The following is a 25,846-nucleotide window of genomic DNA, read 5'->3' as shown; positions in this document are numbered from 1 at the left end:
AAAAAAGATGAAGGACGCAAGAGCAACATGAGATACATAAAGATTTTAAAGAAGAAAATGAAAAAGAAGACTGAAATACAAGGGAGTGCAGACGCTCTAGGTAACTGACGAGAAAGTGTGAATATTTTGCCACGGCTGGGTAGTGTGGCCGAGCGGTCTAAGGCGCTGGATTAAGGCTCCAGTCTCTAAGGAGGCGTGGGTTCAAATCCCACCACTGCCATCTTTATTGAGTTTGTTTGCGCAAGCTATCACATTTTCTGCTTTATTTCAGCGGTTTTACTTTCATGCAGGGCCATGCAAGGGAGAAAAGAAGCAATGTTGTGTGTCACGGATGGGGTTCCAACTCGATAGTGTAGTCCATCGCCTTAACCAACCAGCCACCAAGTCCTGTGCCCCCGCGGTGGCAGTTGCACCTCCTACCGGTGGTTGTTCACGTCAAATCCTTGATTGGAAAAAAGGAAAGTTGTGATGGTCTGTGGGACGACCCAGCAGTCCATTTTAACAGTTGGTACTGTGGCCGAGCTGTCCAGAGAACTGGATTTAAGGACCCAGTCTTTCGGAGGTGTCGGTTCAAAGTCCACCGCTGCAACTTTTTCTCAACAGAAAACTGTAATGTAATTTCAAACAAGGCCACCAAGGACACCGGACAAATAAAGGGAATCCAGCCTTTACCCTCATTCCCACGTCTGTTATTGCAATTATCTGCCGTGTTTTTCTAATTCAATCTGCTTCAGACATAAAAGCAGAAACTAATTCTAAGTTTATACCATGAAAGAAAGAGCAACATCAGATAAATTAACATTTTTAGAAAGAGAATCAAAAAAAGATGAAGGACGCAAGAGCAACATGAGATACATAAAGATTTTAAAGAAGAAAATGAAAAAGAAGACTGAAATACAAGGGAGTGCAGACGCTCTAGGTAACTGACGAGAAAGTGTGAATATTTTGCCACGGCTGGGTAGTGTGGCCGAGCGGTCTAAGGCGCTGGATTTAGGCTCCAGTCTCTAAGGAGGCGTGGGTTCAAATCCCACCACTGCCATCTTTATTGAGTTTGTTTGCGCAAGCTATCACATGTTCTGCTTTATTTCAGAGTTTTTACTTTCATGCAGGGCCATGCAAGGGAGAAAAGAAGCAATGTTGTGTGTCACGGATGGGGTTCAACTGACGAGAAAGTGTGAAAACCTGAAGTAGAGCTGGGTAGTGTGGCCGAGCGGTCTAAGGCGCTGGATTTAGGCTCCAGTCTCTAAGGAGGCGTGGGTTCAAATCCCACCACTGCCATCTTTATTGAGTTTGTTTGCGCAAGCTATCACATGTTCTGCTTTATTTCAGAGTTTTTACTTTCATGCAGGGCCATGCAAGGGAGAAAAGAAGCAATGTTGTGTGTCACGGATGGGGTTCAACTGACGAGAAAGTGTGAAAACCTGAAGTAGAGCTGGGTAGTGTGGCCGAGCGGTCTAAGGCGCTGGATTTAGGCTCCAGTCTCTAAGGAGGCGTGGGTTCAAATCCCACCACTGCCATCTTTATTGAGTTTGTTTGCGCAAGCTATCACATGTTCTGCTTTATTTCAGAGTTTTTACTTTCATGCAGGGCCATGCAAGGGAGAAAATAAGCAATGTTGTGTGTCACGGATGGGGATCCGACTCAATAGTGTAGTCCATCGCCTTAACCAACCAGCCACCAAGTCCTGTGCCCCCGCAGTGGCAGTTGCACCTCCTACCGGTGGTTGTTCACGTCAAATCCTTGATTGGAAAAAAGGAAAGTTGTGATGGTCTGTGCGACGACCAAGCAGTCCATTTTAACAGTTGGTACTGTGGCCGAGCTGTCCAGAGAACTGGATTTAAGGACCCAGTCTTTCGGAGGTGTCGGTTCAAAGTCCACCGCTTTAACTTTTTCTCAACAGAAAACTGTAATGTCATTTCAAACAAGGCCACCAAGGACACCGGACAAATAAAGGGAATCCAGCCTTTACCCTAATTCCCACGTCTGTTATTGCAATTATCTGCCGTGTTTTTCTAATTCAATCTGCTTCAGACATAAAAGCAGAAACTAATTCTAAGTTTATACGATTAAAGAAAGAGCAACATCAGATAAATTAAGATTTTTAAAAAGAGAATCAAAAAAAGATGAAGGACGCAAGAGCAACATGAGATACATAAAGATTTTAAAGAAGAAAATGAAAAAGAAGACTGAAATACAAGGGAGTGCAGACGCTCTAGGTAACTGACGAGAAAGTGTGAATATTTTGCCACGGCTGGGTAGTGTGGCCGAGCGGTCTAAGGCGCTGGATTAAGGCTCCAGTCTCTAAGGAGGCGTGGGTTCAAATCCCACCACTGCCATCTTTATTGAGTTTGTTTGCGCAAGCTATCACATTTTCTGCTTTATTTCAGCGGTTTTACTTTCATGCAGGGCCATGCAAGGGAGAAAAGAAGCAATGTTGTGTGTCACGGATGGGGTTCCAACTCGATAGTGTAGTCCATCGCCTTAACCAACCAGCCACCAAGTCCTGTGCCCCCGCGGTGGCAGTTGCACCTCCTACCGGTGGTTGTTCACGTCAAATCCTTGATTGGAAAAAAGGAAAGTTGTGATGGTCTGTGGGACGACCCAGCAGTCCATTTTAACAGTTGGTACTGTGGCCGAGCTGTCCAGAGAACTGGATTTAAGGACCCAGTCTTTCGGAGGTGTCGGTTCAAAGTCCACCGCTGCAACTTTTTCTCAACAGAAAACTGTAATGTAATTTCAAACAAGGCCACCAAGGACACCGGACAAATAAAGGGAATCCAGCCTTTACCCTCATTCCCACGTCTGTTATTGCAATTATCTGCCGTGTTTTTCTAATTCAATCTGCTTCAGACATAAAAGCAGAAACTAATTCTAAGTTTATACCATGAAAGAAAGAGCAACATCAGATAAATTAACATTTTTAGAAAGAGAATCAAAAAAAGATGAAGGACGCAAGAGCAACATGAGATACATAAAGATTTTAAAGAAGAAAATGAAAAAGAAGACTGAAATACAAGGGAGTGCAGACGCTCTAGGTAACTGACGAGAAAGTGTGAATATTTTGCCACGGCTGGGTAGTGTGGCCGAGCGGTCTAAGGCGCTGGATTTAGGCTCCAGTCTCTAAGGAGGCGTGGGTTCAAATCCCACCACTGCCATCTTTATTGAGTTTGTTTGCGCAAGCTATCACATGTTCTGCTTTATTTCAGAGTTTTTACTTTCATGCAGGGCCATGCAAGGGAGAAAAGAAGCAATGTTGTGTGTCACGGATGGGGTTCAACTGACGAGAAAGTGTGAAAACCTGAAGTAGAGCTGGGTAGTGTGGCCGAGCGGTCTAAGGCGCTGGATTTAGGCTCCAGTCTCTAAGGAGGGGTGGGTTCAAATCCCACCACTGCCATCTTTATTGAGTTTGTTTGCGCAAGCTATCACATGTTCTGCTTTATTTCAGAGTTTTTACTTTCATGCAGGGCCATGCAAGGGAGAAAAGAAGCAATGTTGTGTGTCACGGATGGGGTTCAACTGACGAGAAAGTGTGAAAACCTGAAGTAGAGCTGGGTAGTGTGGCCGAGCGGTCTAAGGCGCTGGATTTAGGCTCCAGTCTCTAAGGAGGCGTGGGTTCAAATCCCACCACTGCCATCTTTATTGAGTTTGTTTGCGCAAGCTATCACATGTTCTGCTTTATTTCAGAGTTTTTACTTTCATGCAGGGCCATGCAAGGGAGAAAATAAGCAATGTTGTGTGTCACGGATGGGGATCCGACTCAATAGTGTAGTCCATCGCCTTAACCAACCAGCCACCAAGTCCTGTGCCCCCGCAGTGGCAGTTGCACCTCCTACCGGTGGTTGTTCACGTCAAATCCTTGATTGGAAAAAAGGAAAGTTGTGATGGTCTGTGCGACGACCAAGCAGTCCATTTTAACAGTTGGTACTGTGGCCGAGCTGTCCAGAGAACTGGATTTAAGGACCCAGTCTTTCGGAGGTGTCGGTTCAAAGTCCACCGCTTTAACTTTTTCTCAACAGAAAACTGTAATGTCATTTCAAACAAGGCCACCAAGGACACCGGACAAATAAAGGGAATCCAGCCTTTACCCTAATTCCCACGTCTGTTATTGCAATTATCTGCCGTGTTTTTCTAATTCAATCTGCTTCAGACATAAAAGCAGAAACTAATTCTAAGTTTATACGATTAAAGAAAGAGCAACATCAGATAAATTAAGATTTTTAAAAAGAGAATCAAAAAAAGATGAAGGACGCAAGAGCAACATGAGATACATAAAGATTTTAAAGAAGAAAATGAAAAAGAAGACTAAAATACAAGGGAGTGCAGACGCTCTAGGTAACTGACGAGAAAGTGTGGAGACTTGCCAGAGCTGGGTAGTGTGGCCGAGCGGTCTAAGGCGCTGGATTTAGGCTCCAGTCTCTAAGGAGGCGTGGGTTCAAATCCCACCACTGCCATCTTTATTGAGTTTGTTTGCGCAAGCTATCACATGTTCTGCTTAATTTCAGCGTTTTTACTTTCATGCAGGGCCGTGCAAGGGAGAAAAGAAGCAATGTTGTGTGTCACGGATGGGGTTCCAACTCAATAGTGTAGTCCATCGCCTTAACCAACCAGCCACCAAGTCCTGTGCTCTCACGGTGGCAGTTGCACCTCCTACCGGTGGTCGTTCACGTCAAATCCTTGATTGGAAAAAAGGAAAGTTGTGATGGTCTGTGCGACGACCATGCAGTCCATTTTAACAGTTGGTACTGTGGCCGAGCTGTCCAGAGAACTGGATTTAAGGACCCAGTCTTTTGGAGGTGTGGGTTCAAAGTCCACCGCTGCAACTTTTTCTCAACAGAAAACTGTAATGTAATTTCAAACAAGGCCACCAAGGACACCGGACAAATAAAGGGAACCCAGCCTTTACCCTAATTCCCACGTCTGTTATTGCAATTATCTGCTGTGTTTTTCTAATTCAATCTGCTTCAGACATAAAAGCAGAAACTAATTCTAAGTTTATACGATGGAAGAAAGAGCAACATCAGATAAATTAAGATTTTTAAAAAGAAAATCAAAGAAAGATCAAGGACGCAAGAGCAACATGAGATACATAAAGATTTTAAAGAAGAAAATGAAAAAGAAGACTAAAATACAAGGGAGTGCAGACGCTCTAGGTAACTGACGAGAAAGTGGGGAAATCTTGCCAGAGCTGGGTAGTGTGGCCGAGCGGTCTAAGGCGCTGGATTTAGGCTCCAGTCTCTAAGGAGGCGTGGGTTCAAATCCCACCACTGCCATCTTTATTGAGTTTGTTTGCGCAAGCTATCACATGTTCTGCTTTATTTCGGTGTTTTTACTTTCATGTAGGGCCATGCAAAGGAGAAAAAAATCAATGTTCTGTGTCACGGATGGGGTTCCAACTCAATAGTGTAGTCCATCGCCTTAACCAACCAGCCACCAAGTCCTGTGCTCTCACGGTGGCAGTTGCACCTCCTACCGGTGGTTGTTCATGTCAAATTCTTGATTGGAAAAGGAAAGTTGTGATGGTCTGTGCAACGACCCAGCAGTCCATTTTAACAGTTGGTACTGTGGCCGAGCTGTCCAGTGAACTGGATTTAAGGACCCAGTCTTTCGGAGGTGTCGGTTCAAAGTCCACCGCTGCAACTTTTCTCAACAGAAAACTGTAATGTATTTTCAAACAAGGCCACCAAGGACACCGGACAAATAAAGGGAATCCAGCCTTTACCCTCATTCCCACGTCTGTTATTGTAATTATCTGCCGTGTTTTTCTAATTCAGTCTGCTTCAGACATAAAAGCCGAAACGAATTCTAAGTTTATACGATGAAAATGAAAGAAAGAGCAACATCAGATAAATTAAGATTTTTAGAAAGAGAATCAAAAAAAGATGAAGGACGCAAGAGCAACATGAGATACATAAAGATTTTAAAGAAGAAAATGAAAAAGACTAAAATACAGGGGAGTGCAGACGCTCTAGGTAACTGACGAGAAAGTGTGGAAATCTTGCCAGAGCTGGGTAGTGTGGCCGAGCGGTCTAAGGCGCTGGATTAAGGCTCCAGTCTCTAAGGAGGCGTGGGTTCAAATCCCACCGCTGCCATCTTTATTGAGTTTGTTTGCGTAAGCTATCACATGTTCTGCTTTATTTCAGCGTTTTTACTTTCATGCAGGGCCATGCAAGGGAGAAAAGAAGCAATGTTGTGTGTCACGGATGGGGTTCCAACTCAATAGTGTAGTCCATCGCCTTAACCAACCAGCCACCAAGTCCTGTGCCCCCGCGGTGGCAGTTGCACCTCCTACCGGTGGTTGTTCACGTCAAAGCCTAGATTGTAAACAAGGAAAGTTGGGCTGGGCTGTGCGACGACCTAGCAGTCCATTTTAACAGTGGGTACTGTGGCCAAGCTGTCCAGAGAACTGTATTTAAGGATCCAGTCTTTCAGAGGTGTGGGTTCAAAGTCCACCGCTTTAACTTTTTCTCAACAAAAAACTGTAATGTAATTTCAAACAAGGCCACCAAGGACACCGGACAAATAAAGGGAATCCATCCTTTACCCTAATTCCCACCTCTGTTTTTGAAAAAATTCTGCTGTGTTTTTCAGATTCAATCTGCTTCAGACATAAAAGCAGAAACAAATTTTCAGTGTACACAATGGAAGAAAGAGCAACATCAGATAAATTAAGATTTTTAAAAAGAGAATCAAAAAAAGATGAAGGACGCAAGAGTAACATGAGATACATAAAGATTTTAAAGAAGAAAATGAAAAAGAAGACTAAAATACAAGGAAGTGCAGACGCTCTAGGTAACTGACGAGAAAGTGTAAATATATTGCCAGAGCTGGGTAGTGTGGCCGAGCGGTCTAAGGCGCTGGATTTAGGCTCCAGTCTCTAAGGAGGCGTGGGTTCAAATCCCACCACTGCCATCTTTATTGAGTTTTGTTTGTGCAAGCTATCACATGTTCTGCGTTATTTCAGGGTTTTTACTTTCATGTCGCCCATGCAAGGGAGAAAAGAAGCAATGATGTGTGTCACGGATGGGGTTCCAACTCAATAGTGTATTCCATCGCCTTAACCAACCAGCCACCAAATCCTGTGCCCCCGCGGTGGCAGTTGCACCTCCTACCGGTGGTTGTTCACGTCAAATCCTTGATTGGAAAAAAGGAAAATTGTGATGGTCTGTGGGACGACCCAGCAGTCCATTTTAACAGTTGGTACTGTGGCCGAGCTGTCCAGAGAACTGGATTTAAGGACCCAGTCTTTCGGAGGTGTCGGTTCAAAGTCCACCGCTGCAACTTTTTCTCAACAGAAAACTGTAATGTAATTTCAAACAAGGCCACCAAGGACACCGGACAAATAAAGGGAATCCAGCCTTTACCCTAATTCCCACGTCTGTTATTGCAATTATCTGCCGTGTTTTTCTAATTCAATCTGCTTCAGACATAAAAGCAGAAACTAATTCTAAGTTTATACGATGGAAGAAAGAGCAACATCAGATAAATTAACATTTTTAAAAAGAGAATCAAAAAAAGATGAAGGACACAAGAGCAACATGAGATACATAAAGATTTTAAAGAAGAAAATGAAAAAGACTAAAATACAAGGGACTGCAGACTCTCTAGGTAACTGACGAGAAAGTCTGGCAATCTTGCAAGAGCTGGGTAGTGTGGCCGAGCGGTCTAAGGCGCTGGATTAAGGCTCCAGTCTCTAAGGAGGCGTGGGTTCAAATCCCACCACTGCCATCTTTATTGAGTTTGTGTGCGCATGATCTGCTTTATTTCAGCGTTTTTACTTTCATGCAGGGCCGTGCAAGGGAGAAAAGAAGCAATGTTGTGTGTCACGGATGGGGTTCCAACTCAATAGTGTAGTCCATCGCCTTAACCAACCAGCCACCAAGTCCTGTGCTCTCACGGTGGCAGTTGCACCTCCTACCTGTGGTTGTTCACGTCAAATCCTTGATTGGAAAAACTGAAAGTTGTGATGGTCTGTGCGACAACCCAGCAGTCCATTTTAACAGTGGGAACTGTAGCCGAGCTGTCCAGAGAACTGGATTTAAGGACCCAGTCTTTCGGAGGTGTCGGTTCAAAGTCCACCACTGCAACTTTTTCTCAACAGAAAACTGTAATGTAATTTCAAACAAGGCCACCAAGAACACCAGAAAATAAAGGGAATCCAGCCTTTACCCTCTTTCCCACGTCTGTTATTGCAATTATCTGCCGTGTTTTTCTAATTCAATCTGCTTCAGACATAAAAGCAGAAACTAATTCTAAGTTTATTCGATGGAAGAAAGAGCAACGTCAGATAAATTAAGATTTTTAAAAAGAGAATCAAAAAAAGATGAAGGACGCAAGAGCAACATGAGATACATAAAGATTTTAAAGAAGAAAATGAAAAAGAAGACTGAAATACAAGGGAGTGCAGACGCTCTAGGTAACTGACGAGAAAGTGTGGAAATCTTGCAAGTGCTGGGTAGTATGGCCGAGCGGTCTAAGGCGCTGGATTTAGGCTCCAGTCTCTAAGAAGGCGTGGGTTCAAATCCCAACACTGCCATCTTTGTTGAGTTTTTTTGCGCAAGCTATCACATGTTCTGCTTTATTTCAGCGTTTTTACTTTCATGTAGGGCCATGCAAGGGAGAAAAGAAGCAATGGTGTAGTCCATCGCCTTAACCAACCAAGTCCTGTGCCCCCGCTGTGGCAATTGCACCTCCTACTGGTGGTTGTTCATGTCAATTCCTTGATTGGAAAAAAGGAAAGTTGTGATGGTCTGTGCGACGACCAAGCATTCTATTTTAACAGTGGGAACTGTGGCCGAGCTGTCCAGAGAACTGGATTTAAGGACCCAGTCTTTCGGAGGTGTCGGTTCAAATCAAATCAAATTTTATTTGTCACATACACATGGTTAGCAGATGTTAATGCGAGTGTAGCGAAATGCTTGTGCTTCTAGTTCCGACAATGCAGTAATAACAAGTAATCTAACTAACAATTCCAAAACTACTGTCTTGTACACAGTGTAAGGGGATAAAGAATATGTACATAAGGATATATGAATGAGTGATGGTACAGAGCAGCATAGGCAAGATACAGTAGATGGTATCGAGTACAGTATGTACAAATGAGATGAGTATGTAAACAAAGTGGCATAGTATAAAGTGGCTAGTGATACATGTATTACATAAGGATACCGTCGATGATATAGAGTACAGTATATACGTATGCATATGAGATGAATAATGTAGGGTAAGTAACATTTATATAAGGTAGCATTGTTTAAAGTGGCTAGTGATATATTTACATCATTTCCCATCAATTCCCATTATTAAAGTGGCTGGAGTTGAGTCAGTGTCAGTGTGTTGGCAGCAGCCACTCAGTGTTAGTGGTGGCTGTTTAACAGTCTGATGGCCTTGAGATAGAAGCTGTTTTTCAGTCTCTCGGTCCTAGCTTTGATGCACCTGTACTGACCTCGCCTTCTGGATGATAGCGGGGTGAACAGGCAGTGGCTCGGGTGGTTGATGTCCTTGATGATCTTTATGGCCTTCCTGTGACATCGGGTGGTGTAGGTGTCCTGGAGGGCAGGTAGTTTGCCCCCGGTGATGCGTTGTGCAGACCTCACTACCCTCTGGAGAGCCTTACGGTTGAGGGCGGTGCAGTTGCCATACCAGGCGGTGATACAGCCCGCCAGGATGCTCTCGATTGTGCATCAGTAGAAGTTTGTGAGTGCTTTTGGTGACAAGCCGAATTTCTTCAGCCTCCTGAGGTTGAAGAGGCGCTGCTGCGCCTTCTTCACGATGCTGTCTGTGTGAGTGGACCAATTCAGTTTGTCTGTGATGTGTATGCCGAGGAACTTAAAACTTGCTACCCTCTCCACTACTGTTCCATCAATGTGGATAGGGGGGTGTTCCCTCTGCTGTTTCCTGAAGTCCACAATCATCTCCTTAGTTTTGTTGACGTTGAGTGTGAGGTTATTTTCCTGACACCACACTCCGAGGGCCCTCACCTCCTCCCTGTAGGCCGTCTCGTCGTTGTTGGTAATCAAGCCTACCACTGTTGTGTCGTCCGCAAACTTGATGATTGAGTTGGAGGCGTGCGTGGCCACGCAGTCGTGGGTGAACAGGGAGTACAGGAGAGGGCTCAGAACGCACCCTTGTGGGGCCCCAGTGTTGAGGATCAGCGGGGAGGAGATGTTGTTGCCTACCCTCACCACCTGGGGGCGGCCCGTCAGGAAGTCCAGTACCCAGTTGCACAGGGCGGGGTCGAGACCCAGGGTCTCGAGCTTGATGACGAGCTTGGAGGGTACTATGGTGTTGAATGCCGAGCTGTAGTCAATGAACAGCATTCTCACATAGGTATTCCTCTTGTCCAGATGGGTTAGGGCAGTGTGCAGTGTGGTTGAGATTGCATCGTCTGTGGACCTATTTGGGAGGTAAGCAAATTGGAGTGGGTCTAGGGTGTCAGGTAGGGTGGAGGTGATATGGTCCTTGACTAGTCTCTCAAAGCACTTCATGATGACGGATGTGAGTGCTACGGGGCGGTAGTCGTTTAGCTCAGTTACCTTAGCTTTCTTGGGAACAGGAACAATGGTGGCCCTCTTGAAGCATGTGGGAACAGCAGACTGGTATAGGGATTGATTGAATATGTCCGTAAACACACCGGCCAGCTGGTCTGCGCATGCTCTGAGGGCGCGGCTGGGGATGCCGTCTGGGCCTGCAGCCTTGCGAGGGTTAACACGTTTAAATGTCTTACTCACCTCGGCTGCAGTGAAGGAGAGACCGCATGTTTTCGTTGCAGGCCGTGTCAGTGGCACTGTATTGTCCTCAAAGCGGGCAAAAAAGTTATTTAGTCTGCCTGGGAGCAAGACATCCTGGTCCGTGACTGGGCTGGATTTCTTCCTGTAGTCCGTGATTGACTGTAGACCCTGCCACATGCCTCTTGTGTCTGAGCCGTTGAATTGAGATTCTACTTTGTCTCTGTACTGGCGCTTAGCTTGTTTGATAGCCTTGCGGAGGGAATAGCTGCACTGTTTGTATTCGGTCATGTTACCAGACACCTTGCCCTGATTAACAGCAGTGGTTCGCGCTTTCAGTTTCACACGAATGCTGCCATCAATCCACGGTTTCTGGTTAGGGAATGTTTTAATCGTTGCTATGGGAACGACATCTTCAACGCACGTTCTAATGAACTCGCACACCGAATCAGCGTATTCGTCAATGTTGTTATCTGACGCAATACGAAACATCTCCCAGTCCACGTGATGGAAGCAGTCTTGGAGTGTGGAGTCAGCTTGGTTGGACCAGCGTTGGACAGACCTCAGCGTGGGAGCCTCTTGTTTTAGTTTCTGTTGGGTAGTGTGGCCGAGCGGTCTAAGGCGCTGGACTAAGGCTCCAGTCTCTAAGGAGGCGTGGGTTCAAATCCCACCACTGCCATCTTTTTTGAGTTTGTTTGCGCAAGCTATCACATGTTCTGCTTTATTTCAGCGTTTTTACTTTCATGTAGGGCCATGCAAGGGAGAAAAAAATCAATGTTGTGTGTCACGGATGGGGTTCCAACTCAATAGTGTAGTCCATCTCCTTAACCAACCAGCCACCAAGTCCTGTGCTCTCGCTGTGGCAGTTGCACCTCCTACCGGTGGTTTATCACGTCAAAGGCTTGATTGGGAAAAAGGAAACTTCGGCTGGGCTGTGCGACGACCCAGCAGTCCATTTTAACAGTGGGTACTGTGGCCGAGCTGTCCAGAGAACTGGATTTAAGGACCCAGTCTTTCGGGGGTGTCGGTTCAAAGTACACCGCTGCAACTTTTTCTCAACAGAAAACTGTAATGTAATTTCAAACAAGGCCACCAAGGACACCGGACAAATAAAGGGAATCCAGCCTTTACCCTAATTCCCACGTCTGTTATTGCAATTATCTGCCGTGTTTTTCTAATTCAATCTGCTTCAGACATAAAAGCAGAAACTAATTCTAAGTTTATACGATGACAGAAAGAGCAACATCAGATAAATTAAGATTTTTAGAAAGAGAATCAAAAAAAGATGAAGGACGCAAGAGCAACATGAGATACATAAAGATTTTAAAGATAAAAATGAAAAAGAAGACTAAAATACAAGGGAGTGCAGACGCTCTAGGTAACTGACGAGAAAGTGTGAAAATTTTTCCAGAGTTAGGTAGTGTGGCCGAGCGGTCTAAGGCGCTGGATTAAGGCTCCAGTCTCTAAGGAGGCGTGGGTTCAAATCCCACCACTGCCATCTTTACTGAGTTTGTTAGCGCAAGCTATCACGTTCTGCTTTATTTCATTGTTTTTACTTTCATGTAGGGCCATGCAAGGGAGAAAAAAATCTATGTTGTGTGTCACGTATGGGGTTCCAACTCAATAGTGTAGTCCATCGCCTTAACCAACCAGCCACCAAGTCCTGTGCTCTCACGGTGGCAGTTTCACCTCCTACCGGTGGTTGTTCATGTCAAATCCTTGATTGGAATTATGGAAAGTTGTGATGGTCTGTGGGACGACCCAGCAGTCCATTTTAACAGTTGGTACTGTGGCCGAGCTGTCCAGAGAACTGGATTTAAGGACCCAGTCTTTCGGAGGTGTCGGTTCAAAGTCCACCGCTGCAACTTTTTCTCAACAGAAAACTGTAATGTAATTTCAAACAAGGCCACCAAGGACACCGGACAAATAAAGGGAATCCAGCCTTTACCCTCATTCCCACGTCTGTTATTGCAATTATCTGCCGTGTTTTTCTAATTCAATCTGCTTCAGACATAAAAGCAGAAACTAATTCTAAGTTTATACCATGAAAGAAAGAGCAACATCAGATAAATTAACATTTTTAGAAAGAGAATCAAAAAAAGATGAAGGACGCAAGAGCAACATGAGATACATAAAGATTTTAAAGAAGAAAATGAAAAAGAAGACTAAAATACAAGGGAGTGCAGACGCTCTAGGTAACTGACGAGAAAGTGTGGACACTTGCCAGAGTTGGGTAGTGTGGCCGAGCGGTCTAAGGCGCTGGATTAAGGCTCCAGTCTCTAAGGAGGCGTGGGTTCAAATCCCACCACTGCCATCTTTATTGAGTTTGTTTGCGTAAGCTATCACATGTTCTGCTTTATTTCAGCGTTTTTACTTTCATGCAGGGCCATGCAAGGGAGAAAAGAAGCAATGTTGTGTGTCACGGATGGGGTTCCAACTCAATAGTGTAGTCCATCGCCTTAACCAACCAGCCACCAAGTCCTGTGCCCCCGCGGTGGCAGTTGCACCTCCTACCGGTGGTTGTTCACGTCAAAGCCTAGATTGTAAACAAGGAAAGTTGGGCTGGGCTGTGCGACGACCTAGCAGTCCATTTTAACAGTGGGTACTGTGGCCAAGCTGTCCAGAGAACTGTATTTAAGGATCCAGTCTTTCAGAGGTGTGGGTTCAAAGTCCACCGCTTTAACTTTTTCTCAACAAAAAACTGTAATGTAATTTCAAACAAGGCCACCAAGGACACCGGACAAATAAAGGGAATCCATCCTTTACCCTAATTCCCACCTCTGTTTTTGAAAAAATTCTGCTGTGTTTTTCAGATTCAATCTGCTTCGGACATAAAAGCAGAAACGAATTTTCAGTGTACACAATGGAAGAAAGAGCAACATCGGATAAATTAAGATTTTTAAAAAGAGAATCAAAAAAAGATGAAGGACGCAAGAGCAACATGAGATACATAAAGATTTTTAAGAAGAAAATGAAAAAGAAGACTAAAATACAAGGGAGTGCAGACGCTCTAGGTAACTGACGAGAAAGTGTGGAAGCTTGCCAGAGTTGGGTAGTGTGGCCGAGCGGTCTAAGGCGCTGGATTAAGGCTCCAGTCTCTAAGGAGGCGTGGGTTCAAATCCCACCACTGCCATCTTTATTGAGTTTGTTTTCGTAAGCTATCACATGTTCTGCTTTATTTCAGCGTTTTTATATTCATGCAGGGCCATGCAAGGGAGAAAAGAAGCAATGTTGTGTGTCACGGATGGGGTTCCAACTCAATAGTGTAGTCCATCGCCTTAACCAACCAGCCACCAAGTCCTGTGCCCCCGCGGTGGCAGTTGCACTTCCTACCGGTGGTTGTTCACGTCAAAGCCTAGATTGTAAACAAGGAAAGTTGGGCTGGGCTGTGCGACGACCTAGCAGTCCATTTTAACAGTGGGTACTGTGGCCAAGCTGTCCAGAGAACTGTATTTTAAGGATCCAGTCTTTCAGAGGTGTGGGTTCAAAGTCCACCGCTTTAACTTTTTCTCAACAAAAAACTGTAATGTAATTTCAAACAAGGCCACCAAGGACACCGGACAAATAAAGGGAATCCATCCTTTACCCTAATTCCCACCTCTGTTTTTGAAAAAATTCTGCTGTGTTTTTCAGATTCAATCTGCTTCAGACATAAAAGCATAAACTAATTTTCAGTGTACACAATGGAAGAAAGAGCAACATCAGATAAATTAAGATTTTAAAAAAAATATATAAAAAAAAGATGAAGGACGCAAGAGCAACATGAGATACATAAAGATTTTAAAGAAGAAAATGAAAAAGAAGACTAAAATACAAGGGAGTGCAGACGCTCTAGTTAACTGACGAGAAAGTGTGAATATTTTGTCAGAGCTGGGTAGTGTGGCCGAGCGGTCTAAGGCGCTGGATTAAGGCTCCAGTCTCTAAGGAGGCGTGGGTTCAAATCCCACCACTGCCATCTTTATTGAGTTTGTTTGCGTAAGCTATCTCATGTTCTGCTTTATTTCAGCGTTTTTACTTTCATCTCCCATGCAAGGGAGAAAAAAAGCAATGTTGTGTGTCACGGATGGGGTTCCAACTCAATAGTGTAGTCCATCGCCTTAACCAACCAGCCACCAAGTCCTGTGCCCTCACGGTGGCAGTTGCACCTCCTACCGGTGGTTGTTCATGTCAAATCCTTGATTGGAAAAAAGGAAAGTTGTGATGGTATGTGGGACGACCCAGCAGTCCATTTCAACAGTTGGTGCTGTGGCCGAGCTGTCCAGAGAACTGGATTTAAGTACCCAGTCTTTCAGAGGTGTCGGTTCAAAGTCCAACGCTGCAACTTTTTCTCAACAGAAAACTGTAATGTAATTTCAAACAAGGCCACCAAGGACACCGGAAAATAAAGGGAATCCAGCCTTTACCCTAATTCCCATGTCTGTTATTGCAATTATCTGCCGTGTTTTTCTAATTCAATCTGCTTCAGACATGAAAGCAGAAACTAATTCTAAGTTTATACGATGGCAGAAAGAGCAACATCAGATAAATTAAGATTTTTAGAAAGAGAATCAAAAAAAGATGAAGGACGCAAGAGCAACATGAGATACATAAAGATTTTAAAGAAGAAAATGGAAAAGAAGACTAAAATACAAGGGAGTGCAGACGCTCTAGGTAACTGACGAGAAAGTGTAGAAGCTTGCCAGAGTTGGGTAGTGTGGCCGAGCGGTCTAAGGCGCTGGATTAAGGCTCCAGTCTCTAAGGAGGCGTGGGTTCAAATCCCACCACTGCCATCTTTATTGAGTTTGTTTGCGTAAGCTATCACATGTTCTGCTTTATTTCAGCGTTTTTACTTTCATGCAGGGCCATGCAAGGGAGAAAATAAGCAATGTTGTGTGTCACGGATGGGGTTCCAACTCAATAGTGTAGTCCATCGCCTTAACCAACCAGCCACCAAGTCCTGTGCCCCCGCGGTGGCAGTTGTACCTCCTACCGGTGGTTGTTCACGTCAAAGCCTAGATTGTAAACAAGGAAAGTTGGGCTGGGCTGTGCGACGACCTAGCAGTCCATTTTAACAGTGGGTACTGTGGCCAAGCTGTCCAGAGAACTGTATTTAAGGATCCAGTCTTTCAGAGGTGTGGGTTCAAAGTCCACCGCTTTAACTTTTTCTCAACAAAAAACTGTAATGTAATTTCAAACAAGGCCACCAAGGACACCGGACAAATAAAGGGAATCCATCCTTTACCCTAATTCCCACCTCTGTTTTTGAAAAAATTCTGCTGTGTTTTTCAGATTCAATCTGCTTCAGACATAAAAGCAGAAACGAATTTTCAGTGTACACAATGGAAGAAAGAGCAACATCAGATAAATTAAGATTTTTAAAAAGAGAATCAAAAAAAGATGAAGGACGCAAGAGCAACATGAGATACATAAAGATTTTAAAGAAGAAAATGAAAAAGAAGACTAAAATACAAGGAAGTGCAGACGCTCTAGGTAACTGACGAGAAAGTGTGGAAGCTTGCCAGAGTTGGGTATTGTGGCCGAGCGGTCTAAGGCGCTGGATTAAGGCTCCAGTCTCTAAGGAGGCGTGGGTTCAAATCCCAGCACTGCCATCTTTATTGAGTTTGTTTGCGTAAGCTATCACATGTTCTGCTTTATTTCAGCGTTTTTACTTTCATGCAGGGCCATGCAAGGGAGAAAAAAATCTATGTTGTGTGTCACGGATGGGGTTCCAACTCAATAGTGTAGTCCATCGCCTTAACCAACCAGCCACCAAGTCCTGTGCCCCCGCGGTGGCAGTTGCACCTCCTACCGGTGGTTGTTCACTTCAAAGCCTAGATTGTAAACAAGGAAAGTTGGCCTGGGCTGTGCGACGACCTAGCAGTCCATTTTAACAATGGGTACTGTGGCCAAGCTGTCCAGAGAACTGTATTTAAGGATCCAGTCTTTCAGAGGTGTGGGTTCAAAGTCCACCGCTTTAACTTTTTCTCAACAGAAAACTGTAATGTAATTTCAAGCAAGGCCACCAAGGACACCGGACAAATAAATGGAATCCAGCCTTTACCCTAATTCCCACCTCTGTTTTTAAAATTATCTGCTGTGTTTTTCAGATTCAATCTGCTTCAGACATAAAAGCAGAAACTAATTTTCAGTGTACACAATGGAAGAAAGAGCAACATCAGATAAATTAAGATTTTTAAAAAGAGAATCAAAAAAAGATGAAGGACGCAAGAGCAACATGAGATACATAAAGATTTTAAAGAAGAAAATGAAAAAGAAGACTAAAATACAAGGGAGTGCAGACGCTCTGGTAACTGACGAGAAAGTGTGGAAATCTTGCCAGAGCCGGGTAGTGTGGCCGAGCGGTCTAAGGCGCTGGATTTAGGCTCCAGTCTCTAAGGAGGCGTGGGTTCAAATCCCACCACTGCCATCTTTATTGAGTTTGTATGCGTAAGCTATCACATGTTCGGTGTTATTTCAGGGTTTTTACTTTCATGTCACCCATGCAAGGGAGAAAAGAAGAAATGATGTCTGTCACGGATGGGGTTCCAACTCAATAGTGTAGTCCATTGCCTTAACCAACCAGCCACCAAGTCCTGTGCTCCCGCGGTGGCAGTTGCACCTCCTCCCACCTCCTTGTTCACGTGAAAGCCTTGATTGTAAACAAGGAAAGTTGGCCTGGGCTGTGCGACAACCTAGCAGTCCAATTTAACAGTGGTTACTGTGGCCAAGCTGTCCAGAGAACTGGATTTAAGGACCCAGTCTTTCAGAGGTGTGGGTTCAAAGTCCACCGCTTTAACTTTTTCTCAACAAAAAACTGTAATGTAATTTCAAACAAGGCCACCAAGGACACCGGACAAAAAAGGGAATCCAGCCTTTACCATAATTCCCACATCTGTTTTTGAAAATATCTGCTGTGTTTTTCAGATTCAATCTGCTTCAGACATAAAAGCAGAAACTAATTCTAAGTTTATACGATGGAAGAAAGAGCAACATGAGACAAATCAAGATTTTTAAAAAGAGAATAAAAAAAAGATGAAGGAAGCAAGAGCAACATGAGATACATAAAGATTTTAAAGAAGAAAATGAAAAAGAAGACTGAAATACAAGGGAGTGCAGACGCTCTAGGTAACTGACGAGAAAGTGTGAATATTTTGCCACAGCTGGTTAGTGTGGCCGAGCGGTCTAAGGCGCTGGATTAAGGCTCCAGTCTCTAAGGAGGCGTGGGTTCAAATCCCACCACTGCAATCTTTATTGAGTTTGTTTGCGCAAGCTATCACATGTTCTGCTTTATTTCAGAGTTTTTACTTTCATGCAGGGCCATGCAAGGGAGAAAATAAGCAATGTTGTGTGTCACGGATGGGGATCCGACTCAATAGTGTAGTCCATCGCCTTAACCAATTAGCCACCAAATCCTGTGCCCCCGCAGTGGCAGTTGCACCTCCTACCGGTGGTTGTTCACGTCAAATCCTTGATTGGAAAAAAGGAAAGTTGTGATGGTCTGTGCGACGACCAAGCAGTCCATTTTAACAGTGGGAACTGTGGCCGAGCTGTCCAGAGAACTGGATTTAAGGACCCAGTCTTTCGGAGGTGTCGGTTCAAAGTCCACCGCTGCAACTTTTTCTCAACAGAAAACTGTAATGTCATTTCAAACAAGGCCACCAAGGACACCGGACAAATAAAGGGAATCCAGCCTTTACCCTAATTCCCACGTCTGTTATTGCAATTATCTGCCATGTTTTTCTAATTCAATCTGCTTCAGATATAAAAGCAGAAACTAATTCTCAGTTTATACGATGAAAGAAAGAGCAACATCAGATAAATTAACATTTTTAGAAAGAGAATCAAAAAAAGATGAAGGACGCAAGAGCAACATGAGATACATAAAGATTTTAAAGAAGAAAATGAAAAAGAAGACTGAAATACAAGGGAGTGCAGACGCTCTAGGTAACTGACGAGAAAGTGTGAATATTTTGCCACAGCTGGGTAGTGTGGCCGAGCGGTCTAAGGCGCTGGATTTAAGCTCCAGTCTCTAAGGAGGCGTGGGTTCAAATCCCACCACTGCCATCTTTATTGAGTTTGTTTGCGCAAGCTATCACATTTTCTGCTTTATTTCAGCGGTTTTACTTTCATGCAGGGCCATGCAAGGGAGTAAAGAAGCAATGTTGTGTGTCACGGATGGGGATCCGACTCAATAGTGTAGTCCATCGCCTTAACCAATTAGCCACCAAATCCTGTGCCCCCGCAGTGGCAGTTGCACCTCCTACCGGTGGTTGTTCACGTCAAATCCTTGATTGGAAAAACAGGAAAGTTGTGATGGTCTGTGCGACGACCAAGCAGTCCATTTTAACAGTGGGAACTGTGGCCGAGCTGTCCAGAGAACTGGATTTAAGGACCCAGTCATTCGGAGGTGTCGGTTCAAAGTCCACCGCTGCAAGTTTTTCTCAACAGAAAACTGTAATGTAATTTCAAACAAGGCCACCAAGGACACCGGAAAATAAAGGGAATCCAGCCTTTACCCTAATTCCCACGTCTGTTATTGCAATTATCTGACGTGTTTTTCTAATTCAATCTGCTTCAGACATAAAAGCAGAAACTAATTCTAAGTTTATACGATGGAAGAAAGAGCAACATCAGATAAATTAAGATTTTTAAAAAGAGAATCAAAAAAAGATGAAGGACGCAAGAGCAACATGAGATACATAAAGATTTTAAAGAAGAAAATGAAAAAGAAGACTAAAATACAAGGGAGTGCAGACGCTCTAGGTAACTGACGAGAAAGTGTGAATATTTTGCCAGAGCTGGGTAGTGTGGCCGAGCGGTCTAAGGCGCTGGATTAAGGCTCCAGTCTCTAAGGAGGCGTGGGTTCAAATCCCACCACTGCCATCTTTATTGAGTTTGTTTGCGCAAGCTATCACATGTTCTGCTTTATTTCAGTGTTTTTACTTTCATGCAGGGCTTTGCAAGGGAGAAAATAAGCAATGTTGTGTGTCGCGGATGGGGTTCCAACTCAATAGTGTAGTCCATCGCCTTAACCAACCAGCCACCAAGTCCTGTGCCCACGCGGTGGCAGTTGCACCTCCTACCGGTGTTTTATCACGTCAAAGCCTTGATTGGAAACAAGGAAACTTGGGCTGGGCTGTGCGATGTCCCAGCAGTCCATTTTAACAGTGGGTACTGTGGACGAGCTGTCCAGAGAACTGGATTTAAGGACCCAGTCTTTCGGAGGTGTCGGTTCAAAGTCCACCGCTGCAACTTTTTCTCAACAGAAAACTGTAATGTAATTTCAAGCAAGTCCACCAAGGACACCGGACAAATAAAGGGAATCCATCCTTTACCCTAATTCCCTCGTCTGTTTTTGAAATTATCTGCTGTGTTTTTCAGATTCAATCTGCTTCAGACATAAAAGCAGAAACTAATTCTAAGTTTATACGATGGAAGAAAGAGCAACATCAGATAAATTAAGATTTTTAAAAAGAGAATCAAAAAAAGATGAAGGACGCAAGAGCAACATGAGATACATAAAGATTTTAAAGAAGAAAATGAAAAAGAAGACTAAAATACAAGGAAGTACAGACGCTCTAGGTAACTGACGAGAAAGTGTAAATATTTTGCCAGAGCTGGGTAGTGTGGCTGAGCGGTCTAAGGCGCTGGATTAAGGCTCCAGTCTCTAAGGAGGCGTGGGTTCAAATCCCACCACTGCCATCTTTATTGAGTTTTTTTGCGCAAGCTATCACATTTTCTGCTTTGTTTCTGGGTTTTTACTTTCATGTCGCCCATGCAAGGGAGAAAAGAAGCAATGTTGTGTGTCAAGGATGGGGTTCCAACTCAATAGTGTAGTCCATCGCCTTAACCAACCAGCCACCAAGTCCTGTGCTCTCACGGTGGCAGTTGCACCTCCTACCGGTGGTTCTTCACGTCAAATCCTTGATTGGAAAAAAGGAAAGTTGTGATGGTCTGTGCGACGACCAAGCAGTCCATTTTAACAGTGGGAACTGTGGCCGAGCTGTCCAGAGAACTGGATTTAAGGACCCAGTCTTTCGGAGGTGTAGGTTCAAAGTCCACCTCTGAAACTTTTTCTCAACAGAAAACTGTAATGTAATTTCAAACAAGGCCACCAAGGACACCGGACAAATAAAGGGAATCCAGCCTTTACCCTAATTCAAAAGTCTGTTATTGCAATTATCTGCCGTGTTTTTCTAATTCAATCTGCTTCAGACATAAAAGCAGAAACGAATTCTAAGTTTATACGATGGAAGAAAGAGCAACATCAGATAAATTAAGATTTTTAAAAAGAGAATCAAAAAAAGATGAAGGACGCAAGAGCAACATGAGATACATAAAGATTTTAAAGAAGAAAATGAAAAAGAAGACTAAAATACAAGGGAGTGCAGACGCTCTAGTTAACTGACGAGAAAGTGTGAACATTTTGCCAGAGCTGGGTAGTGTGGCTGAGCAGTCTAAGGTGCTGGATTAAGGCTCCAGTCTCTAAGGAGGCGTGTGTTCAAATCCCACCACTGCCATCTTTATTGACTTTGTTTGAGCAAGCTTTTCTGCTTTATTTCAGCGTTTTTACTTTCATGCAGGGAGGGGAGAAAAGAGGCAATGTTGTGTTTCACGGATGGGGTTCCAACTCAATAGTGTAGTCCATTGCCTTAACCAACCTGCCACCAAGTCCTGTGCCCCCGCGGTGGCAGTTGCACCTCCTACCGGTGGTTGTTCACGTCAAATCCTTGATTGGAAAAAAGGAAAGTTGTGATGATCTGTGGGACGACCCAGCAGTCCATTTTAACAGTTGGTACTGTGGCCGAGCTGTCCAGAGAACTGGATTTAAGGACCCAGTCTTTCGGAGGTGTCGGTTCAAAGTCCACCGCTGCAACTTTTTCTCAACAGAAAACTGTAATGTAATTTCAAACAAGGCCACCAAGGACACCGGACAAATAAAGGGAATCCAGCCTTTACCCTAATTTCCACGTCTGTTATTGCAATTATCTGATGTGTATTTCTAATTCAATCTGCTTCAGACATAAAAGCAGAAACTAATTCTAAGTTTATACGATGAAAGAAAGAGCAACATCAGATAAATTAAGATTTTTAGAAAGAGAATCAAAAAAAGATGAAGGACGCAAGAGCAACATGAGATACATAAAGATTTTAAAGAAGAAAATGAAAAAAAAGACAAAAATACAAGGAAGTGCAGACGCTCTAGGTAACTGACGAGAAAGTGTGAATAGTTCCCCAGAGCTGGGTATTGTGGCCGAGCGGTCTAAGGCGCTGGATTTAGGCTCCAGTCTCTAAGGAGGCGTGGGTTCAAATCCCACCACTGCCATCTTTATTGAGTTTGTTTGCGCAAGCTATCACATGTTCTGCTTTATTTCAGCGTTTTTACTTTCATGTAGGGCCATGCAAGGGAGAAAAGAAGCAATGTTGTGTGTCACGGATGGGGTTCCAACTCAATAGTGTAGTCCGTCGCCTTAACCAACCAGCCACCAAGTCCTGTGCTCTCACGGTGGCAGTTGCACCTCCTACCGGTGGTTGTTCATGTCAAATCCTTGATTGGAAAAAAGGAAAGTTGTGATGGTCTGTGGGACGACCCAGCAATCCATTTTAACAGTTGGTACTGTGGGCGAGCTGTCCAGAGAACTGGATTTAAGGACCCAGTCTTTCAGAGGTGTCGGTTCAAAGTCCACCACTGCAACTTTTTCTCAACAGAAAACTGTAATGTAATTTCAAACAAGGCCACCAAGGACACCGGAAAATAAAGGGAATCTAGCCTTTACACTAATTCCCAAGTCTGTTATTGCAATTATCTGCCGTGTTTTTCTAATTCAATCTGCTTCAGACATGAAAGCAGAAACTAATTCTAAGTTTATACGATGGAAGAAAGAGCAACATCAGATAAATTAAGATTTTTAGAAAGAGAATCAAAAAAAGATGAAGGACGCAAGAGCAACATGAGATACATAAAGATTTTAAAGAAGAAAATTAAAAAGAAGACTGAAATACAAGGGAGTGCAGACGCTCTAGGTAACTGACGAGAAAGTGTGAATATTTTGCCAGAGCTGGGTAGTGTGGCTGAGCGGTCTAAGGCGCTGGATTAAGGCTCCAGTCTCTAAGGAGGCGTGGGTTCAAATCCCACCACTGCCATCTTTATTGAGTTTGTATGCGCAAGCTATCACATGTTCTGCTTTATTTCAGCGTTTTTACTTTCATGCAGGGCCATGCAAGGGAGAAAAGAAGCAATGTTGTGTGTCACGGATGGGGTTCCAACTCAATAGTGTAGTCCATCGCCTTAACCAACCAGCCACCAAGTCCTGTGCTCTCACAGTGGCAGTTGCACCTCCTACCGGTGGTTGTTCACGTCAAATCCTTGATTGGAAAAAAGGAAAGTTGTGATGGTCTGTGGGACGACCCAGCAGTCCATTTTAACAGTTGGTACTGTGGGCGAGCTGTCCAGAGAACTGGATTTAAGGACCCAGTCTTTCAGAGGTGTCGGTTCAAAGTCCACCACTACAACTTTTTCTCAACAGAAAACTGTAATGTAATTTCAAGCAAGTCCACCAAGGACACCGGACAAATAAAGGGAATCCATCCTTTACCCTAATTCCCTCGTCTGTTTTTGAAATTATCTGCTGTGTTTTTCAGATTCAATCTGCTTCAGACATAAAAGCAGAAACTAATTCTAAGTTTATACGATGGAAGAAAGAGCAACATCAGATAAATTAAGATTTTTAAAAAGAGAATCAAAAAAAGATGAAGGACGCAAGAGCAACATGAGATACATAAAGATTTTAAAGAAGAAAATGAAAAAGAAGACTAAAATACAAGGAAGTACAGACGCTCTAGGTAACTGACGAGAAAGTGTAAATATTTTGCCAGAGCTGGGTAGTGTGGCTGAGCGGTCTAAGGCGCTGGATTAAGGCTCCAGTCTCTAAGGAGGCGTGGGTTCAAATCCCACCACTGCCATCTTTATTGAGTTTTTTTGCGCAAGCTATCACATTTTCTGCTTTGTTTCTGGGTTTTTACTTTCATGTCGCCCATGCAAGGGAGAAAAGAAGCAATGTTGTGTGTCAAGGATGGGGTTCCAACTCAATAGTGTAGTCCATCGCCTTAACCAACCAGCCACCAAGTCCTGTGCTCTCACGGTGGCAGTTGCACCTCCTACCGGTGGTTCTTCACGTCAAATCCTTGATTGGAAAAAAGGAAAGTTGTGATGGTCTGTGCGACGACCAAGCAGTCCATTTTAACAGTGGGAACTGTGGCCGAGCTGTCCAGAGAACTGGATTTAAGGACCCAGTCTTTCGGAGGTGTAGGTTCAAAGTCCACCTCTGAAACTTTTTCTCAACAGAAAACTGTAATGTAATTTCAAACAAGGCCACCAAGGACACCGGACAAATAAAGGGAATCCAGCCTTTACCCTAATTCAAAAGTCTGTTATTGCAATTATCTGCCGTGTTTTTCTAATTCAATCTGCTTCAGACATAAAAGCAGAAACGAATTCTAAGTTTATACGATGGAAGAAAGAGCAACATCAGATAAATTAAGATTTTTAAAAAGAGAATCAAAAAAAGATGAAGGACGCAAGAGCAACATGAGATACATAAAGATTTTAAAGAAGAAAATGAAAAAGAAGACTAAAATACAAGGGAGTGCAGACGCTCTAGTTAACTGACGAGAAAGTGTGAACATTTTGCCAGAGCTGGGTAGTGTGGCTGAGCAGTCTAAGGTGCTGGATTAAGGCTCCAGTCTCTAAGGAGGCGTGTGTTCAAATCCCACCACTGCCATCTTTATTGACTTTGTTTGAGCAAGCTTTTCTGCTTTATTTCAGCGTTTTTACTTTCATGCAGGGAGGGGAGAAAAGAGGCAATGTTGTGTTTCACGGATGGGGTTCCAACTCAATAGTGTAGTCCATTGCCTTAACCAACCTGCCACCAAGTCCTGTGCCCCCGCGGTGGCAGTTGCACCTCCTACCGGTGGTTGTTCACGTCAAATCCTTGATTGGAAAAAAGGAAAGTTGTGATGATCTGTGGGACGACCCAGCAGTCCATTTTAACAGTTGGTACTGTGGCCGAGCTGTCCAGAGAACTGGATTTAAGGACCCAGTCTTTCGGAGGTGTCGGTTCAAAGTCCACCGCTGCAACTTTTTCTCAACAGAAAACTGTAATGTAATTTCAAACAAGGCCACCAAGGACACCGGACAAATAAAGGGAATCCAGCCTTTACCCTAATTTCCACGTCTGTTATTGCAATTATCTGATGTGTATTTCTAATTCAATCTGCTTCAGACATAAAAGCAGAAACTAATTCTAAGTTTATACGATGAAAGAAAGAGCAACATCAGATAAATTAAGATTTTTAGAAAGAGAATCAAAAAAAGATGAAGGACGCAAGAGCAACATGAGATACATAAAGATTTTAAAGAAGAAAATGAAAAAAAAGACAAAAATACAAGGAAGTGCAGACGCTCTAGGTAACTGACGAGAAAGTGTGAATAGTTCCCCAGAGCTGGGTATTGTGGCCGAGCGGTCTAAGGCGCTGGATTTAGGCTCCAGTCTCTAAGGAGGCGTGGGTTCAAATCCCACCACTGCCATCTTTATTGAGTTTGTTTGCGCAAGCTATCACATGTTCTGCTTTATTTCAGCGTTTTTACTTTCATGTAGGGCCATGCAAGGGAGAAAAGAAGCAATGTTGTGTGTCACGGATGGGGTTCCAACTCAATAGTGTAGTCCGTCGCCTTAACCAACCAGCCACCAAGTCCTGTGCTCTCACGGTGGCAGTTGCACCTCCTACCGGTGGTTGTTCATGTCAAATCCTTGATTGGAAAAAAGGAAAGTTGTGATGGTCTGTGGGACGACCCAGCAATCCATTTTAACAGTTGGTACTGTGGGCGAGCTGTCCAGAGAACTGGATTTAAGGACCCAGTCTTTCAGAGGTGTCGGTTCAAAGTCCACCACTGCAACTTTTTCTCAACAGAAAACTGTAATGTAATTTCAAACAAGGCCACCAAGGACACCGGAAAATAAAGGGAATCTAGCCTTTACACTAATTCCCAAGTCTGTTATTGCAATTATCTGCCGTGTTTTTCTAATTCAATCTGCTTCAGACATGAAAGCAGAAACTAATTCTAAGTTTATACGATGGAAGAA

At 43.9% G+C, this 25,846-nt stretch overlaps 28 non-coding genes across 28 annotated transcripts; all 28 read left to right on the top strand.

Moving 5' to 3' along the window:
* Window positions 1–138: 138 nt before the first annotated feature.
* trnal-aag (transfer RNA leucine (anticodon AAG)) lies at window positions 139–220 on the top strand. Its single transcript has one exon. It is a non-coding gene; the product is annotated as a tRNA-Leu (tRNA).
* Window positions 221–957: 737 nt separating this feature from the next.
* On the top strand, window positions 958–1,039 carry trnal-uag (transfer RNA leucine (anticodon UAG)). Its single transcript has one exon. It is a non-coding gene; the product is annotated as a tRNA-Leu (tRNA).
* A 157-nt stretch (window positions 1,040–1,196) lies between these two features.
* Window positions 1,197–1,278, top strand: trnal-uag (transfer RNA leucine (anticodon UAG)). The gene has a single exon. It is a non-coding gene; the product is annotated as a tRNA-Leu (tRNA).
* A 157-nt stretch (window positions 1,279–1,435) lies between these two features.
* Window positions 1,436–1,517, top strand: trnal-uag (transfer RNA leucine (anticodon UAG)). The gene has a single exon. It is a non-coding gene; the product is annotated as a tRNA-Leu (tRNA).
* A 737-nt stretch (window positions 1,518–2,254) lies between these two features.
* trnal-aag (transfer RNA leucine (anticodon AAG)) lies at window positions 2,255–2,336 on the top strand. Its single transcript has one exon. It is a non-coding gene; the product is annotated as a tRNA-Leu (tRNA).
* Window positions 2,337–3,073: 737 nt separating this feature from the next.
* trnal-uag (transfer RNA leucine (anticodon UAG)) lies at window positions 3,074–3,155 on the top strand. Its single transcript has one exon. It is a non-coding gene; the product is annotated as a tRNA-Leu (tRNA).
* A 157-nt stretch (window positions 3,156–3,312) lies between these two features.
* On the top strand, window positions 3,313–3,394 carry trnal-uag (transfer RNA leucine (anticodon UAG)). The gene has a single exon. It is a non-coding gene; the product is annotated as a tRNA-Leu (tRNA).
* Window positions 3,395–3,551: 157 nt separating this feature from the next.
* On the top strand, window positions 3,552–3,633 carry trnal-uag (transfer RNA leucine (anticodon UAG)). The gene has a single exon. It is a non-coding gene; the product is annotated as a tRNA-Leu (tRNA).
* Window positions 3,634–4,369: 736 nt separating this feature from the next.
* Window positions 4,370–4,451, top strand: trnal-uag (transfer RNA leucine (anticodon UAG)). The gene has a single exon. It is a non-coding gene; the product is annotated as a tRNA-Leu (tRNA).
* Window positions 4,452–5,188: 737 nt separating this feature from the next.
* On the top strand, window positions 5,189–5,270 carry trnal-uag (transfer RNA leucine (anticodon UAG)). Its single transcript has one exon. It is a non-coding gene; the product is annotated as a tRNA-Leu (tRNA).
* A 737-nt stretch (window positions 5,271–6,007) lies between these two features.
* trnal-aag (transfer RNA leucine (anticodon AAG)) lies at window positions 6,008–6,089 on the top strand. Its single transcript has one exon. It is a non-coding gene; the product is annotated as a tRNA-Leu (tRNA).
* A 738-nt stretch (window positions 6,090–6,827) lies between these two features.
* Window positions 6,828–6,909, top strand: trnal-uag (transfer RNA leucine (anticodon UAG)). Its single transcript has one exon. It is a non-coding gene; the product is annotated as a tRNA-Leu (tRNA).
* Window positions 6,910–7,643: 734 nt separating this feature from the next.
* Window positions 7,644–7,725, top strand: trnal-aag (transfer RNA leucine (anticodon AAG)). Its single transcript has one exon. It is a non-coding gene; the product is annotated as a tRNA-Leu (tRNA).
* Window positions 7,726–11,321: 3,596 nt separating this feature from the next.
* trnal-aag (transfer RNA leucine (anticodon AAG)) lies at window positions 11,322–11,403 on the top strand. Its single transcript has one exon. It is a non-coding gene; the product is annotated as a tRNA-Leu (tRNA).
* Window positions 11,404–12,140: 737 nt separating this feature from the next.
* On the top strand, window positions 12,141–12,222 carry trnal-aag (transfer RNA leucine (anticodon AAG)). Its single transcript has one exon. It is a non-coding gene; the product is annotated as a tRNA-Leu (tRNA).
* A 734-nt stretch (window positions 12,223–12,956) lies between these two features.
* On the top strand, window positions 12,957–13,038 carry trnal-aag (transfer RNA leucine (anticodon AAG)). The gene has a single exon. It is a non-coding gene; the product is annotated as a tRNA-Leu (tRNA).
* Window positions 13,039–13,775: 737 nt separating this feature from the next.
* Window positions 13,776–13,857, top strand: trnal-aag (transfer RNA leucine (anticodon AAG)). The gene has a single exon. It is a non-coding gene; the product is annotated as a tRNA-Leu (tRNA).
* A 740-nt stretch (window positions 13,858–14,597) lies between these two features.
* Window positions 14,598–14,679, top strand: trnal-aag (transfer RNA leucine (anticodon AAG)). Its single transcript has one exon. It is a non-coding gene; the product is annotated as a tRNA-Leu (tRNA).
* A 732-nt stretch (window positions 14,680–15,411) lies between these two features.
* On the top strand, window positions 15,412–15,493 carry trnal-aag (transfer RNA leucine (anticodon AAG)). Its single transcript has one exon. It is a non-coding gene; the product is annotated as a tRNA-Leu (tRNA).
* Window positions 15,494–17,048: 1,555 nt separating this feature from the next.
* On the top strand, window positions 17,049–17,130 carry trnal-uag (transfer RNA leucine (anticodon UAG)). The gene has a single exon. It is a non-coding gene; the product is annotated as a tRNA-Leu (tRNA).
* Window positions 17,131–17,866: 736 nt separating this feature from the next.
* trnal-aag (transfer RNA leucine (anticodon AAG)) lies at window positions 17,867–17,950 on the top strand. Its single transcript has one exon. It is a non-coding gene; the product is annotated as a tRNA-Leu (tRNA).
* A 735-nt stretch (window positions 17,951–18,685) lies between these two features.
* trnal-uaa (transfer RNA leucine (anticodon UAA)) lies at window positions 18,686–18,767 on the top strand. Its single transcript has one exon. It is a non-coding gene; the product is annotated as a tRNA-Leu (tRNA).
* Window positions 18,768–19,504: 737 nt separating this feature from the next.
* On the top strand, window positions 19,505–19,586 carry trnal-aag (transfer RNA leucine (anticodon AAG)). Its single transcript has one exon. It is a non-coding gene; the product is annotated as a tRNA-Leu (tRNA).
* A 737-nt stretch (window positions 19,587–20,323) lies between these two features.
* Window positions 20,324–20,405, top strand: trnal-aag (transfer RNA leucine (anticodon AAG)). The gene has a single exon. It is a non-coding gene; the product is annotated as a tRNA-Leu (tRNA).
* Window positions 20,406–21,947: 1,542 nt separating this feature from the next.
* trnal-uag (transfer RNA leucine (anticodon UAG)) lies at window positions 21,948–22,029 on the top strand. Its single transcript has one exon. It is a non-coding gene; the product is annotated as a tRNA-Leu (tRNA).
* Window positions 22,030–22,765: 736 nt separating this feature from the next.
* trnal-aag (transfer RNA leucine (anticodon AAG)) lies at window positions 22,766–22,847 on the top strand. Its single transcript has one exon. It is a non-coding gene; the product is annotated as a tRNA-Leu (tRNA).
* Window positions 22,848–23,584: 737 nt separating this feature from the next.
* trnal-aag (transfer RNA leucine (anticodon AAG)) lies at window positions 23,585–23,666 on the top strand. Its single transcript has one exon. It is a non-coding gene; the product is annotated as a tRNA-Leu (tRNA).
* A 1,542-nt stretch (window positions 23,667–25,208) lies between these two features.
* trnal-uag (transfer RNA leucine (anticodon UAG)) lies at window positions 25,209–25,290 on the top strand. The gene has a single exon. It is a non-coding gene; the product is annotated as a tRNA-Leu (tRNA).
* The last annotated feature ends 556 nt before the right edge of the window (window positions 25,291–25,846 follow it).

Source organism: Oncorhynchus clarkii, chromosome 13 (genome assembly GCF_045791955.1).
Source record: "Oncorhynchus clarkii lewisi isolate Uvic-CL-2024 chromosome 13, UVic_Ocla_1.0, whole genome shotgun sequence".
Taxonomy (NCBI): Eukaryota; Metazoa; Chordata; class Actinopteri; order Salmoniformes; family Salmonidae; genus Oncorhynchus; species Oncorhynchus clarkii.
This window is presented reverse-complemented; position numbering and strand designations above follow the sequence as displayed.